A 17,090-nucleotide genomic window follows, 5' to 3' on the forward strand; every position below is an offset into this window, starting at 1 on the left:
CATTGGCAGGTGGTCTCTTTGTCCAGTCAACTTCAGAAGGATTTTTATGACTGTCACTACAGCGAATTGTGAATTACTCTTTGTTTGCAACCTTAGCATTTTAACTCTTGAGTAAATGCTCACATTTTACAAATGTCATTGGCATTGTTAGTACCATTAGAATTTTTCCTTTTCGGCAACGTCAATCCTTTCAAGTATAGGAAGCCATTCTTATTGGATCCCTTCCAGATACAGTATTTTGTGTTATTTCAATGCTCCCACTGCACCAATGCAGAGGGACTGAAGCATTTCACTATTAAATCCAAATTAGTTATGCAAACATAGAGAGTACTGAGTGTGAAAATGTTAGCTTTTCAATGTTATTCATGCTGAAGTTTAAACTATATGGAGTTACAATTTAGAAGCCATAAATGAAAAGGAGGATGTAGAATTGACATAGAAAGATCAAAGAGAAAACTATTATAAGCCTTGAGCAGTTCAGGGGTTAACTTTTCAAATTTAAATCCACAATTAACCAATGGAATAGCTTGCCTTCAGAAGTTGTGGGTGCTTCATCACTGGAGGTTTTTAAGAAGAGACTGGACAGTCACTCGTCTGAAATGATGTAGGGTCTCATGCTTGAGCAGGAGGTTGGACTAGAAAACCTCCAAGGTCCCTTCCAGATCTATTCTGGTTGATTGATTGATTGATTGAATAAAAAAACCCACTGTAAGTTGGCACATTGTACCTGGATAGCACCATCAGTTGAGGAATTATATTTATTTGTAGGAATCTTTTGGAATCAGCAAGAATAGTAGAGAATATCTATGATACTAGTTTATCTTTGATAAACCAGTGCTTAATGTTGTCTCATTTTGTTCAACAAATACAGTGTCCTGTTGTTCCAGACTTATTCCATTCTGAAGACAACAAAAAGCTTAAGGAAATTTCTCAGTCCAGAGCTGGACACATATTTTCTAAGTCTAAATCTAAGAGATAATAGGACTCGCCCATTTTCCTAAGGTTGCATTGTGAAAATTTTGAATACACACACACACACACACACACACACACACACACATTTGTGTATGTACACATACACACATATACGTACATATATAATATGGGCCCCGGTCTATTTGAAATTAACTAAAATCTATGGATTCTGCATAAATTTGGGTAACAATTGGAAATCCCCCTTTCTTTCAGGTTCCAGTAAAGAGTAATCTGTGCATAATTACATTCAAATGAGATGTTAGCATTTTTTGTGCTTATTCTTTCTTAATTGCAGAGTTCACTCACCATGGTGATGCTTTTGATAGAATCAGGCAACCTTATTGACCTGATGCTGCAAGGCATGTTTGGAAATTCTGCTGTATTCTTCATTTTTTTCTTGTATTTTGGCATTTTGAGGAGTCCCACTGCTTTTATTACATTCCTGACACTTTTGTTAATAAATCATTGCAAAGTTAATGAAAATTGCATTCAGGCATATCCAAAATAATTGTGTCCTTTATCATGCTAATAAATTGAAAGATGTTGATCCAATGGCTGAATGCATGCCCATTATGGTGAAGTTTGTGATATGTTTGCCTGTTGCTCTTGTGCTTTTGGGCTTGAGAGATCAGCCTAGGAATAAAGTGTATGCTTAGCTTTGTGCTGAGTGCATGTGAGTGAAAGTGCATAAAGCCCCACAGGTCAACTCATCTTAGTCCATATGTCAAAAAAATCAGCCCTTAATTATATTTACCAGTTGTAAAGGCTGCAGAGTTTAGAATATGGCACATTAATGCTAAACATCACCCATTGGAATCAGAACAGAATTAGAAGGGATCTTGGAGATCTTCTAGTCCAACCCACTGTTCAAGCAGGAGATCCTATAACATTTCAGATCAACATTTCAGGCTGTGCAGTCTTTTCTTAACCCTCCCCCCCCAGTGATGAAGCACCTACAACTTCTGAAGACAAGCTATTCCACTGGTTAATTGTCCTCACTGTTCGGAAGTTTCTCCTCAATTCCAAGTTGCTCCTCTCCGTGATTAGTTTCCATCCATTCTTTCTTGTCTTGCCTTCTGGTGCTTTGGAAAATAAGTTAACCCCTTCTTCTTTGTGGCAGCCCCTCAAATACTGGAATATTGCTATCATGTCACCCCTAGTCCTTGTTTTCTATAGACTGGCCATGCCCAATTATTGCTATCATTCTTCATATGTTTTGTTCCCATTAATCACTATCACTAATTAATCTTAGTTGCTCTTCTTTGCACTTTTTCCAAAGTCTCAACATCTTCTTTGTAATGTAGTGACCAAAACTGAATGCAGTATTCCAGATGTGCTCTTACTAAGGCTTTATAAAGTGGTACTAATACTTCATGTGATTTTGATTCTATGCCTCTGCTTATACAACCAAGGATTATATGAGCTTCTGTGGCTGCTGCAGCATACCGCTGACTCATGTTTAAGTGAGTAGGACTCCAAGGTCCCTCTCACAGTTATTGTTTTTGAGATAGATTTTGCCTAATCTGTACTTGTATCTTTGGTTTTTCCTGTCCAGGTGTAAAACCTTGTTTTTCTCCACATTACATTTCATATTATTGGATAGGGCCCATTATTCAAATCTGCCAGGATCTTTTTGGATCCTGAACATGTCTTCTGGAATGTTGGCTATTCCTGCCAGGTTAATGTCACCTGCAAATTTGATAAGTTCCCCTTCTATTCTCTCATCTAAGTTGTTTATGAAGATATTGAAGAGTACTGGGCCGAAGATGGAACCTTCCTTCCATGTAGTTGCTCCATGTAGTGCCATTAAGGACCACTCATTGAGTATTTGTCAGTCAGTTACAAATCTATCTGGTGATGATGCTTTCTATCCCACATTTTTCTAATTTACCAAGAAGTAGGTTGTGGTCTATTTTGTTGTGAAAAAATGTTTTTGCTGAACTATAAATTTGGTTGAGATTAAGGTCAATTACTTTGGCTGAGAGTACAGACATGTAATCTGTGCATATTTTCTTCAGTGCCTTTTTGTTTTTTAACTAAAGGAAGCTTGATAGAGGAAATGGTAATTGGGAGAAAGACCCAAGGTGGGAACTAGTCTATTTTTTTTTAGTGCCTGACTTGACTCTTCTAGCTGCTTTTTTCCTAGTACAAGAATACAGATATAAACTGTGTGAACTAGAGGTGGTATTCAGTAGGTTCTGACCAGTTCTGGAGAACAGGTAGCGGAAATTTTGAGTAGTTCAGAGAATTGGCAAATACCACCTCTGACTGGAGATTTTACAGTATCCTTCCCCTGCCATGCCCACCAAGTCATGCCCACAAAACCAATTGTAAAAAAATTTGAATCCCACCACTGGTGTGAACCAATCAAAACACTTGCCTGCAGACAATAGTAGTGAGATTTCAGAAGCTGTTTAGAAGGAACAATTTACTCACCCAAAATTGGTTCAAAGATGTGTGTGTGTGTGTGTGTGTGCGCGCGCACTTGTGCAGGCACAAACATATGTAGAATTACCTTTTCTCCATATTCGTTTATTTTTATTAAAAAGAAAACTTTCTGAAGTCATCAGTGTAGTTTTACCAGTGTTTGGTGATTACAGTGTGGCTTTAATGGTGTTCTGGTCATTCTTTTCTGGAGTGACAACATAGTCATGTCAATTTCTGTTTTTCTACTTTGAAAAAAAAATCTTGGCTACTGTCCCTGTTGAATTAAAAAATCAGAATTAGAGAATTGAATCTCTCTTTTACCCTCCTTGTATCTTCCCAGGATTCTATCTTATTCAATCTTGCTTTTCAATCCCAAAATCAGAGAAGATCTCAGACCAAAACAAAAGAAATGAGACAAATAATCCTGATTGCATAATTAACTAGCTATGTGAAAGAATGTTTTTGTCTCTCTGTGTGAAGGGCAGGAGGTTTTGCCACTCTACCCTTCACTGTTGCTGTTATGCTCCTTGAATCCGGAATCAGATTTCAGTCCCCTGTTTTATATATAGCTTAATATACTGATGGCCTGGGACTTGGGGCTAAGTGTCTCAGACACATGACCCTGTGAGGCTAGATCAAAATGCTTATTTGCAAACTAGAATGATGCTATATTAGTTTGTTGCCTCTGTCAGCATGAAGGTTTCTTCCTTCTCTGCAGCTTAAAACTGTTGCTGCTGCTTCGCATGTCTGTTTCAACAAGCTCATTACCCTGCAATTCATAGGCTTAGAGCCAAGTGATTGTTGGCTGTTTGGCACACTGTGTCTAACTTCTCTGCCCCAAGAACCATTTCCTTTCAACATTTTTCTCCAGCTCCTTTATGTGTCTTTGTTCAGGAAAGATGTGTATAAATGCATATGACAGGATGTGGAGAATATTTCTTCCAATTGAGATCTTCAATGCTTTAGCCAAAAATCTGTTCACCATTACATGAATGAAAATGGGCCTTTCAGATCTCAACATGAAGGAGAGACCCTGATCAAATTATAATGATGATGAACCAACTGATCATTGCATCATGATTAAGAGCCATCTTTTTCTCTCTTCATGGAGCATAGTAGTTTATTTCCTGGCAGACAATACAGTCTGAAGCAGAAAGAGCTGGAGGAGCTTACTGTTCCAAAGGAGGAATCAAAAGATTGAAGCAACTAGCTTGAATTGTCTGTTGCTAATGTAGCTGGCCATTAACATATCTGAGCAAAGAACAATAAAAGGAGGTTAAGAGAAGAAACAATGGCATGAACTGCTTCATTGCATCAGTACTGTGATGGGAGAAAAAACAATGTGCATGATGCAACTGACCCATGGTCCAAGGAGCTTTATCTTGCAGATTCAGAATAATGACTTTCCATTTTTAGAAATGTCTGCATATAATTGTTGATTAAAATGTAACACTTGCCTATAGCATACCGCTGCACAAGTATAAGAATATTCCAATTATAAGACAATTGTGTGCCTGCTTTTTTTAAAAATCTGGTAACAAATTACTCATCACCCTTCATGTACAGTATCAACACAATCATAAAAGAATGTTAATGTGTTAAAAGCAAGTGGCTTGTTCTTTTAAGAGCTTTACAAGTTGGATGGTATCTAACATAATCTTTCATTTATCTCTGCCTGATATATTATTAGGCTATTAAAAGGAATAAAAACTGTGCTGCATATTATAGAGGTTAGCTAAATATATTTTCACATTCTCTTCCATTTCCCCATTATTAGAGAAGTTGGTGTAGTTGCATTATACAATCAAATATATCTTATACAAACTCTCCTGGTGTTGAAAAAGTAAAGACTCCTTCAAATTGACCTTGACTCTTGGTGGTTTCATGAACACCCATGCATTTTTAAAAAAACAAAAATGCCTTGCTACTGCTTTCCTCTGGGATTTCCCAGTTTATTTTATAACACTGGACTTTCTATAAAGTCTCCTACCCAAGGTCCAATCCATTTAATAGAAGAAGTGGAAGTGTAGGAACACTGGAAGAAACTGCTCATATTATTCTTCAATTTGTGATGTCCTGAAGGGCAGGAGCTTAGTAGAATAAAACTTGCAAATTGAACTTCAGAAAAATAGATTTTCATGAATTCCAAGGAAAAATAGGTTGGATCCAGTGACTTGAAATCCTAAAGGAGAAAAATATTCAGAAAGGAAAGAAAATTCTGTGAAACAAGTTACATAGGAAAGTTACAGGCATAGGAAGTTAAATGAAATAATGAAATAATGAGGAGGAGGAGGATCTGGCAAACCAGAAACCTGTCAACTTGATGTTTGGACTGGACAAGATCCTCAAATAAATTATCAGCCAGAAAATTTGTGAGGCCGCGTATATACAGGTAGTCCTCGAGTTATGAATGTCTGCCCATTCCATTTGTAAACTGAGGACTCGTAGGAGTGAATCTCATACCTTGAATGAGATCACTCCCTGCTTTCGCGCACACATTCGCTAATCAAATGTGTGGCTCGTTAAGTGCACATGAGGTATCTTGGGTGGGGAAGGCTATGGGGGTTAGTGATGAAACAGGCCACCTGGTTTAGACCACCCAATGTCTCCCCCATCGCAGATAGCTCATTCTCCCTCCCCTGCACCAGGTTACTTACCTTATGAAGATTTATCTCCTCTCCAGCCAGTTTCTTTGCCTGTTTTCTCCTTTCTCATTAGCAAAGGGCTTGAAGAAGCCTTCAATGATAAAAAAAGGAGGCCTGGAGGGCTGCACACACCCTTCCGAGCCTCCTTTCTTGCTGCTGAACACTTGAGTCGGCCTTTGGCAATGATAAAGGAGGCCCGGGGGGATGTGCGCCCCTGCAGACTGCCTTTCTTGTCAATAAAGTGCTTGAGGATTGCATCCCTGTAGGTTTCAACAGCCTTTTGCAAAAAGTCTTTGCCAGTAGGAACTGAGCTTTGGAGGGACACATCCACTTCTCCCAAAGACATTTTGCAAAGGACTGCCAAAGCCTACAGGAAAACAATCTCCCTGGAGGCTGCAGAAAGGAAATGGCAAATGGAGGGAAGGTCTGAAGGATTGAAGCCTTCCCTCCATTTGGAAATGTCTAGGCCTCAATTCGCAGAGAATAGAAGCCTAAAGTGCAAGATCACATGAGATCAATAGCACAAGATATCTACCTATCTCACATGATCTTGTGGTATGTTAGTCCTTTGTTCTCTGCGAATGCACTGAAATCTGAAGGAATAAGAAACCACAAGAGGAGATATTTACAAGGTAAGTGAGTCTCCATAGACAAAGTGCCTGTGAAGACCTGTCCATGTTTAGAGCCTTTGTGGTCATTCATAAGAGTGAACAATTGCCGTGGCGCTGCAACATTCATAATTTTGGGACTTGTTCGTAAATGCTAGGGGGCGCTTATCTCATAATTTCAAACATTTGCTAAGGGAACGCTTGTAACCCAGGGATTACTTGTACACATGCTGTACTAACAGCAGCCAGCATGATTTCCCACAGACAAATCATACCAGACCAGACTTATAACCTTCTTTTTAAAGTTACTAACTTAGTAGATCAAAGGAGTTCCATAGATGTAACTGGACATTAACAAAGCATCTGACAGATTGCCTCATGATATTCTTTTTAACAAAACAATAAAATATGGGCTCAATTATGCATCTGTTAGATGGACTTACAGTTCACTGTATAACCACATCCAAGCAATGTTTATTTATGTATCCACTTCAGGTTAGAGGAAACTATTGAGTGGAGCTTTATTTTGTCATTTATCATTGTATTAGTGACTTGGATGAGGGGACAATTGCAATGTTTGCAGATGAGACAAAGGTGGAAGAGATGGCAAATAGTTTATATGAAACAGAGAAGACTTTAAAAGATCTTGACAGGGTAGAGTAGGATAGAATTTAATAGGATAAGTATAGAATTCTTCATCTGGAATGGAATAGAATAGAATAGAATAGAATAGAATAGAATAGAATAGAATAGAATAGAATAGAATAGAATGGCACAAATACAGAGATCTGGCTTGTCAATAGTACTTAATTCTTATGATTATGATTAAGAATGGAATAGCAGCAGACATACTTTCAAAACACCACAGTATGGTGATTAATTAGGGCTCAGGCACGCTTCCACAGTAAAATATATATACTACTTCTACAATTAAATTGCATTGTTTTTTGTGTTATCCCATATTGTAGATGAAGAGTTTCACTACAGTACGATATAGAGACTACTGATGAGCAAATATACTTAAAAATATTTTACAAAATTGCAGTCTTATGGATTGGTATGTATGTTTGCCATAAGGGGGAAGGGGATATTTCCAGTAAACACTTAGAATTCAATTATGCATCAGATAATCATAATCTTTCATTTCATTTTTTTCCTAAACCTGCTGCCTTTCAGCAATGTAGAATGACTGTCCAGGATGACCTTTGGTCATTACTCCCTCAGATAACCTTGAAGGCACCAACTTAGAAAAAACTGATGATTGTGAAGTGATTAAATATCCAGCACATGTTTAAAAGCCAAAAGGAGGAGGAGAACTGACCTTAAGGTGCCCATCAAACAAGTATACATCTCACTTGGCCATAACCTTTTCATGCTGGACTGAATTTATAATTCAATTATATTCCTTGTGTTCACATTCACATATATAGATTATATAAGTGTATATTTCAGTTTTATATAAAATAGCATCCTCCATTTTGTGATTTATGCATAGTAATCTAAAAAAATAAGATAATTTCACAGCTTCACTGGAACCCATAGTAGCACGAATGTATGACAAATGTCTTCTTTATAACCTTTTGTCATGGGTACTGTAAAGATGCCATTTGTGCATTCTGTTATGAAATTACAAGCCCTTCATTTTTTAAAAAAACTTTGTGTATTTGTCATCTGGATAAGTCTCTGGAATGCTTTACAATGCCCAAATGCACACCAGCAATTCTGCTCTTTATTTCTTTTATTATTTCAGTATCAGAAAGTTGAAAAGCTTACAGGTTCAGCTTGCTGACCCTTAATGCTGGCTGTAAAGCTACAGTCAATGAAATTTTATTTAATGGGATATTGATGATGGTCGAAGGGGCAAGAAACATCTGGTAAATCAGGAGGTAGAGAAGAAAAATAAAAAAGATCCAGCTAATTATGAAAGGAAAACAGGACAAAGTGCTATTTCTTTTTTTTTAATAGCAATTTTCCTATTAAAATTACAATTACAAATATAAAAACAAATACAAATCAAAAAAAGAAAGCACGGAATATGCTATAAAGAAAAAAGAAAAAATAAGAATTAAGCAATGAAAAAGAAAACAAATATATAAATACATTACTTCCCCTTTCATCACAAGTATAAACAATTTTAGTAAGTTACCACCTTCTATTAAAATAAATCAAATGTTCTCTTCTTCCATGTCCTATCTTTTATTTATAGACAAATCCTTAAAGCCTCATTCCTCTTCAACAAAGTCCACTAAGGGTTACCACAGATAACAACATATCTATTTTAATCTTGATCACATAAACCAACTTTCTATACCTCCCTTTTTCTTTTAAAAATCTTCATCTTTAGTTCCTTCAAATAATGCCCCAAAACTTGTCTTCTTTTCATTCTGTCTTTGTCCCTTCTCAAAACTCTTCAGAGCTTTAACAAATCTCATTCTTAAGTCCAATGTAGGAAAGTTATCCAGGTTACTCTCTTGGTTTGTTCTTTAAAATATCCCTTTAAATTATTAAAGAAATCAGCCAGTTCCTTGTGCAACATCTTTTCTGTATCATTCTTGTAGCCTGTCATTTTTAAATCAACTTTCAGATGAATCCCAATCTTGTCTAATCTTGTTCCTCATTCACAACATTTTTTTAAACACAGTCTATTGATAGAGACCAACAGACACTTTTAACACTAACTCCTGAAGTATAAGGAAATATAAGAATATATGCTGTGAAAGTGGGGGCAATATTACAATTTAAAGGATTTTGGCAAATTAAGAAAATGATTTGTAATATTGTTGCCAGAAAGCATCACATTCTTTTTTTTAAAAAAAATAGTTTTTTATCATTTTTAAATTTTTATTTTCTATTTTATTTTATTTGTTTGTTTATAATCTAAAATACAAAAAAATATGAAAACATATAGTAGTAAAAATAGAGGAGGGAAAGAGGAAGGGAAGAGTGCAGAAAAGAAGGGAAAAAGAAAGAAAGCTGTTAACTTCCGACTCACTTTGGTGCAGTAAAATAAGATAGTAACATCTAACCTCAATTTTTTTTACTTTTACATAGTAGTATAAAATAGCCATTTCTACATCAACAAATCCATCTAATTAGTAAAACCCAAAATCAAAGTTTCGTTTGATTTTCGATCTCAAGCAAAAAGTCCAGAAGAGGTTTCCAAAGAGAAATAAAAGTACTTATTTTTTTTCTTTTATCAAAGCAATCAATTTAGCCATCTTTGCTAACTCCATCAACTTTTGCAGCCATTCATTGTGGAGATCGAAGTCTTGTTTTGCTTGTAAAATTTCAAAGCTCTTGGAATCTTTATTATACTGTATTTGACTATATTGTTCTGTTTATCTATGAAGAATCCCAGATAAGAATGGACAAATGTGTCACTCTTTTTTCTATAACATTCAGGTCCGTCCCCCCTCAAGTCCATACTTATTTCATCCCATGATGAAAACAGTTTGGAAAGATATTTCAATATCTGTATCTTCAGGAGATACAGAATTATCATTGTTTCCTGCGTCTGAAATTTTGTAAGTATGTTTGAATCAGGAGTGGGGGTTCAAATTTTTTAACAACCAGTTCTGTAGGTGTGGCTAAGTTGGTGGTCATGTTATTGTCTGGGCGTGGCCAACTCAATATCACTCACATCGAGGCACGCATCTCCTCCCCTGGTCTCTCATGACTGTGGGGATGCTGCAACAGTCATAAGTGTGAAAAATGGTCATAAGTCACTTTTTTCAGTGCCACTGTAACTTTGAATGGTCAGTCCACATGAGCAAAGTACCAGCAAAGGAGGGGGAAAAAACTCCAGAGAAGTTGCAGAGACAGGAAGTCTAGTCCTGCCAAGAATGTAATAAGGGTTAACGGAGAGGCAGTTTCTGTAAGCGACACCAGAATGTTTCCTTCCTGCCTTCCTTAGAGGATTGGGCCAGTAATTTCTTCTAACAACTGGTTCTCCAAACTGCTTAAAATGTTAACAACCGGTTCTAGCGAATAGGTGCGAACTGGTAGAATCCCACCCCTGGTTTGAATGCAGTTTTTATTATTGTTCATATTTTAGAAAACTCTTTATTTGCTAAATTGCTCTAACAACTGCTTTATAACTTTAACAGAAATGTCAAAGCTGAACTATAATTAAGTTTCAATTCAAAATTTAAGAGGTTTGATTTGATTTATATTAAGCGTGAATCATCATAATGTTGCCCTATGCTTCTAGACAGTCTGTATAAAGTTAAAAAAAAGTTAAATAGTGTAATAATAGAAATTGCAAAAGTAAAGATATAAAATCTATAGAGTAGGAATGATCAAGCTATTCAATAGGGAAGTAAACAAATGAATCAAGTAAAATAATTTGAAAAAAGGGCATTAAGATAAATTTCATAGTTTGCTGAAAAGAAGGCAAGGTTAATGACTATTGAATCTCTCTTGAGAATGCATTAAAATTAGCCTGACATCAGAATGTAGAGTTCTTTGCTTTGTGAAGATTTGATTGATTGATTGTATTATATTTGTATTCTGTCTTTACTTTAGGAGTAAAAGATGGCATCTGTGTGTCCTCTTTTCATTTTAACAATCTATGAGGCAATGTACAAGTCCTAGTACTCAGAGAAAATTCTTCAAAGAAACTCTTAATGTATAGGGTAATATGGGAGGACACACTCTTTCAGATATTTAATAATAACCTGCTATCTTTGACTGATCCTAGCAATAAAAATTAAGCCAATAAAACTCCATAGGTATTTGTTTTGTTACTGCTCCATCATTTAGCAGTAGTGGAATTCTGCATAAACTCTGCATAAATACAAAATATTTGTAATATTGAGACAGTAGGGGAAGATGGAAAGGAAATTTCAGAGGGAGATGAAATGTTGAGGCAGAGATAATTACTGTTAAATAATGACTGTTCACAAATAAGTTTTCTCTCTTTTCCAATGATGTATTAAGTATATTATTATTCCTTTAGGGTAATGCTCCAAGCATCTGATGAAATGAATTCCATATCAAAACAAATCTGTTAATCTTTAAGAGTAAAAAAAATTATGAACAGTAGAACCTAATGTACTGCTTAAAGAGCAGTACTGCTTAAAGAGCAGTACTGCTTAAAGAGCTGAATCAGGAATGTGGGTATTCATAGTCTCTACTCAATTATGGAGCTCACTGGATAGCTTTCATGGAAATAAAATGTATTCCCAGAAGAATAAATAAAGAAGGAATATATAAGACATGCATGGACAGGAAGAAGGAGTGATGTCATGGAAGACACTTCAGAAAATAAGGAGGAACTGCTGAAGGCCTTGAAAATAAAGGATCAGTTGACCTGGCCTCAGCATAGCCAGTGCAAGGGTGAGCTCCTAAAAGGATGGAAACAACAAAAGATTCTTTTTAAAAGAAGTTTACTGAAATTCAGAAAAATCATAGATAAAAAGTAAACAAGAAGGAAAATAATTAAAAAGAATGAAAAAATCTATCAGAAAGCAAGATTAAAAGAAAGAAAAAGTAAAAGTAAAGAAAGAAAAATAACGACTTCTGACTTTCTCTACTACAAATATAGATAAAAATTCAGCAAACCTTTTACTCTAAAATCAACAATAGTTTACATTATTTCTATAATTCCATATAATTCTAATAATCACATCTTCAAATCTCTCAGTTTCTCACAAAAAGTCCAAAATTGTTTTCCAAGTAGAGCTAAAATTAGTCAAAGTCTCTTTGTAAATCAAAGCTCTCACTTTTGTCATCTCTACCTGCTCCATCAGTTTAATCATCCATTTTTCCAATGTAGGTATTTGTAAGTCCTTCCAGCTTTATACATATAGAAATGTCACTGCTGTTATCATATATAAAAACAAAGGTCCACAGGACCTTTCAATTTGGTTACCAATTAATCCCAAAAGGAAAAAAAAAAAACTTCTGGTTTCAGTTGTATGTTTACCTTTAAAACCGTCTGATTTTATCACACCCGATGGAGCAGAGCAAAGGCATTCTTGGTCACCTGCTCTTTGAACATAAGCAATAAGCCCAAAACAACCCCCAGATTGTGCACCAGTCTCAAATTAGGAAATGCAAGACCTCACCCAAAACTAAATATGGAAGGTCATCAAATCCAAGGGGGGCTAACAATCCTTTATTGATGACTGATGTTGATGTTGGTGTTGGAACTAAAGCCATTAGGGTAGGCAGGATTTGAAAATGACTGGCTGAAAGAGTGGTATGAAAAGTATATTTGATATACAAATGAAATTGGCAGCTGTCTTAATACCATCTTTTTCGGACTATAAGACATTCCAAACTGTAAGATGCACCTAGCTTTTGGGGAGGAAAACAAGAAAAAAATCTGCCTCTTTTTCTTTATTAATATAAATAGAAAGAGCAACTTGTTCAAAATCCATATAGACAGTGTGTTGTCTGGATTTTGAACGTGTTGCTCTTTCTATTTATATTAATAAAAAAAATCTGCTTCTGACTCCCAGCATCCATCCAGTATTCAACTGGCCCGTTCTCCATGGCCTGTTCTCCATGGCCTGTTTGCTACCACCCGTTTGCCGCTACCCATTTGCTGCTCCCGCCGCCCGTTTGCTGCCACCTGTTTGCCGCCGCGGCCCATTCTAGAACAGCTAATCAGTGACGCACCAACCCCCCTCCCTCCCTGCAATATTCACTGTATAATATACACATACATTTCCACCTACTTTTTTGGCGGGGGAAGTGCATCTTATATTCCAAAAAATACAATAATTGAAAGGGATGTGTAAATGGGGAAGCAAAGCCTTAGATAATTTACTGATATTGGCTCTACATGAGAGATCTGTTAAAGTTCTGATGAATTTTGTGAAAAAGGATAATGAGAAAATGAAAAGATAAGAAGCTCTGGGACATAATCTATTTTAGATTTAAATAAATATGAAGGGATTAATGCTCAAGACTGATAAAGTAAAAAGCAAGGAATATAAATGGGTTTATTTGATCAAGGTTAAAATAGTATACTGTTATTTACAACCATCCTTGTTGCTGATGAAGGCTGAATGACAAGTTTGTAAGGATCTGTTTATACATACGGGATGAAATATAGGATGAAGAGATTTTTTATTGTATTTCAAGAAGTGATAAATTATTAAAAAGTATTTTTGTTGTGATAAGGGTAAAATTACTTCTTTATATATTCCTCGTCTTTTCCTGTGCTCTATTTTTAATTTTTCTTAATTTTTTTTTCTATCTATATTTTTCCTTTTCTTCTTTCTTTCTCTCTGGTTTCTTTATTATTATTATTTTTTGTAGTTTATATTTATATTTTTATTTCTTTAACACTAATGTTTAAAATTTATTTTTTTAAAAAGGAAGTCTCTAGACTTTGGGCCCTTTTGTCCTTTATGAAGCATTTATTCCTCCTTTATAGATAGTTAAGACGAACCCAGAGACAGAGAGAATCACTGCTGTTCCCTATCTTTCATCTGTTCTGATTCTTAGCTATAGGAATTTATATGGTTACTTTTGCTAAGGAAAATTACATTTTGATGTATTGACTGGTATTTTCTTCCCAATTATTCTCACATACCATTTTTTAAACACAAAATAAGAATTTGTTTTTCCCCCCTAAAGCCACCTGTTAACAACTCAGTGGGGGCACCTGAGAGCCAGCCCCTGCCATTGTCTAGCATGCTTTTCTCATATCATTTATTATTTATTCGCACTGTAATTCAAAAGTTGATTTTTTTTTAAAAAAAAGACCTCATTTTAATTTGCATTTTATTGTCAGTAATGTTATTTAGGCATTCTTGCAAGGGACAAATCTTTGGCTAAGTAATAGAGTGAATGGAGAAACAAAGAAAAATGGATCTGGTGTAAGTTTAATAAACTCAGTAGTGCAAGATCATAACTGCTCAATAAGGGCATGAGTCTGCTCTGTGAAAATCAATGGGAAATTTTTGGTGACCGCAGGGCCTGAATTTCCTTTGCATTTAAATAGCTTCATACTTGCAGTCATCTTTTGCATTTGATATGATGGAAGAGATGGGGGGGAATGGTAAAACACCAAAGGAGTACACATACAATTGGATTCTGCATCAGTGATTCCTAAGTAAGTTTTTATATTCATTAGTCTTCAAGTAGATTCCTTCTGTATTTATTTGATTGGGTTTCTAATGGGGGAACTCTTCAAAAGTCAAATGACAAGAAAAGTATAGGGTATGCAAAGATTCTCTATTTTATTTTCCTCTTCTGGAGATAGATTTATATGCAACTTTTGTGAAGATATGATTATTGAAATAATTGTCTTTGGCCATATCTTATGATATCTATTTTGGATCATTGAACTCAAGGCCACTATTGTGGAAGATATCTTGTTTGAAAGAATATGACTGGCATATTACCTCATTGTTTTTTAGTGGGCAAACCAATTATTATTCCTTTTTTTAAATAGAGAACTGCATACACATGTATATATGCACACATCTTTTTAAAAATAAATACTATTCCAGGAATGTGGATTAATAAGTACGTTCCCTGATCAAAACACAGAAATGACTATTAAATATTTTTCTCATTTGCAAAATAAATGTAATTGTATGTAATTAGATCACCATGTTTTTCAATTTTTCTGTGGATCTGGTAACTGTTAATAACTGGAACATTTATCAACAATATAAGTGCACCGGTTTTGGTTTTGTTTTATTCAGAAAACAAAACAGTACTGTCATATATTGAAGATAACCTACCCATGGGAATCGATCCCATCATTCCAGTGGCCCCTGTAGATTGATCTTTTTTTCTCACCGACTATCCTGTGACTTGGGCACATAACCAGACTTCTGGTTGTTCCAGTAATGCATTTGGAACACTAATCAGAAAGCCATAATTTCATTTGGTCTTCTCGGCAAAATTTATGGTACAAAAAGCTCCCTTTCCCTGAAACCAGTTATTAGCTATTTGCCATCAAAAACTGATATTGTTAAGCTGAACTTTGATTTGAGTAGGAGGTTAAACTAGATAACCTCTGAAATCTATTCCAACTATATTTTGTAATTCTTGCCATTCTTGTCTTGAGTTCCCCTTTGAAAAACAACAACCAACCTAGTACTTTGTTGGCATAAAATTTCATTGATAGTCTAGAGCAATACTATGTTGGGAGCATAATGGAAAATTTGGTTTGTGGCTAACTCCCAATTTCCCCATAATTCAGATTTATCTTGTCCCTAAAAGGTTATTAAACATCATTAATGGGGTTGTAGTCTTTTTTGGAAGAGAGTTATCTTTGTTTAGTGGTTAAGGCACCAGACTAGAAATTGGGAGGTTGTGAATTCTAGTCCTGCTTTGGGCACAAAACCAGCTGGGTGATCTTTGGACCATCACTCTTAGCTCTAGGAAGAACCACATTTAAAAAAACATGCCAAAAATCTACAAAAGACTTGTCCAGGCAATTGCTCAAAAGCAGATACAAACAATTTTTTTCTGGATTTTTGCAAGTTTGCAATCTTGGTTTCTATTATTATTGTTACCTATGGTCTTTCTGACACATATGGAAAATGTGTACCTCTACATATATTAATGTGGAAGAGATCATGGAAGATCTCAACTGTAGACCAGAAATCTGTAGGGAGGGTCATAGTTCCTCTGCCCTATTCTAAGTCAAGCTACTCTTCTGCTTTAAAGGTTCATCTCTACTAGTCAGTGATGACCTCCTCTATGATGAAAATATCTGACAGAGTTTGAAAATATGGAAAAGTTGGTAGGATTATTACAGAGGGGACTAGGTCTCTTAAAAGAAAAGATAGCTGAGTCCGAGGGAGTGTGCAACTGTGAGAAAGAGTCTAAGAGGCATTCCACCTTAACTATGCTAGATGTAAGTTGAGTAGAAAATTGCCTTGGCAGATTTTCAAGATTTTGTAACCTTTCCCTCTTAGCAATAACTACCATTGCAGAAGTTCACGTTGTTGTTGTTTCCTCAAGTCTTGATATCTCCTCTGCAAATGATTATAGGCAACAAGTGATGAGTCAGGTGAAACTATTGGAACTGCTTGTCTACCAAATAACAAGCTGCTTCATCTATTGTGTGTGCAGAAGTGTTTGCTTAAGTACTGGAGGTTATCCCAGTGGCAAGTTCATCCTTATTTGACAATAATGAAACATAAGTTTGATGTGTTTGCTTGAATGAAATTGCCATCTGGTAAATAATATGTTTTGTGAGTGTTTATGACAATCATGATTTAAACCAAAATTGACTTTATTGTGATTGCTGCAAATAACACTTGAGTGTCCTAACTTGGTTTGATATTTTCTCCCCTTGTTGAATTGAGTAAATATATTTTGAGAAGCTTCCTGTATTTATATACTTAAAAAAAGATTTTTGCAGAATGTAAAGCTTACATTTTCAAAAGCAATAATTACCACTGATTACATGGTCTTTCTACTGGGCTTGTGAAATAGGAGGAAGAAATAAAGTTGTTTA

At 35.5% G+C, this 17,090-nt stretch overlaps 1 long non-coding RNA gene across 1 annotated transcript in view; it reads left to right on the forward strand.

Annotated features, from left to right (window-relative positions):
• The window catches only part of LOC148132750 (uncharacterized), a 273,224-nt gene that overhangs the window by 74,083 nt on the left and 182,051 nt on the right, over positions 1-17,090 (forward strand). The window lies entirely within an intron of this gene.

The sequence above is a fragment of the Notechis scutatus genome, chromosome 1 (genome assembly GCF_049901735.1).
Source record: "Notechis scutatus isolate UNSWTSFEM ecotype Mainland chromosome 1, rNotScu1.2, whole genome shotgun sequence".
Taxonomy (NCBI): domain Eukaryota; kingdom Metazoa; phylum Chordata; class Lepidosauria; order Squamata; family Elapidae; genus Notechis; species Notechis scutatus.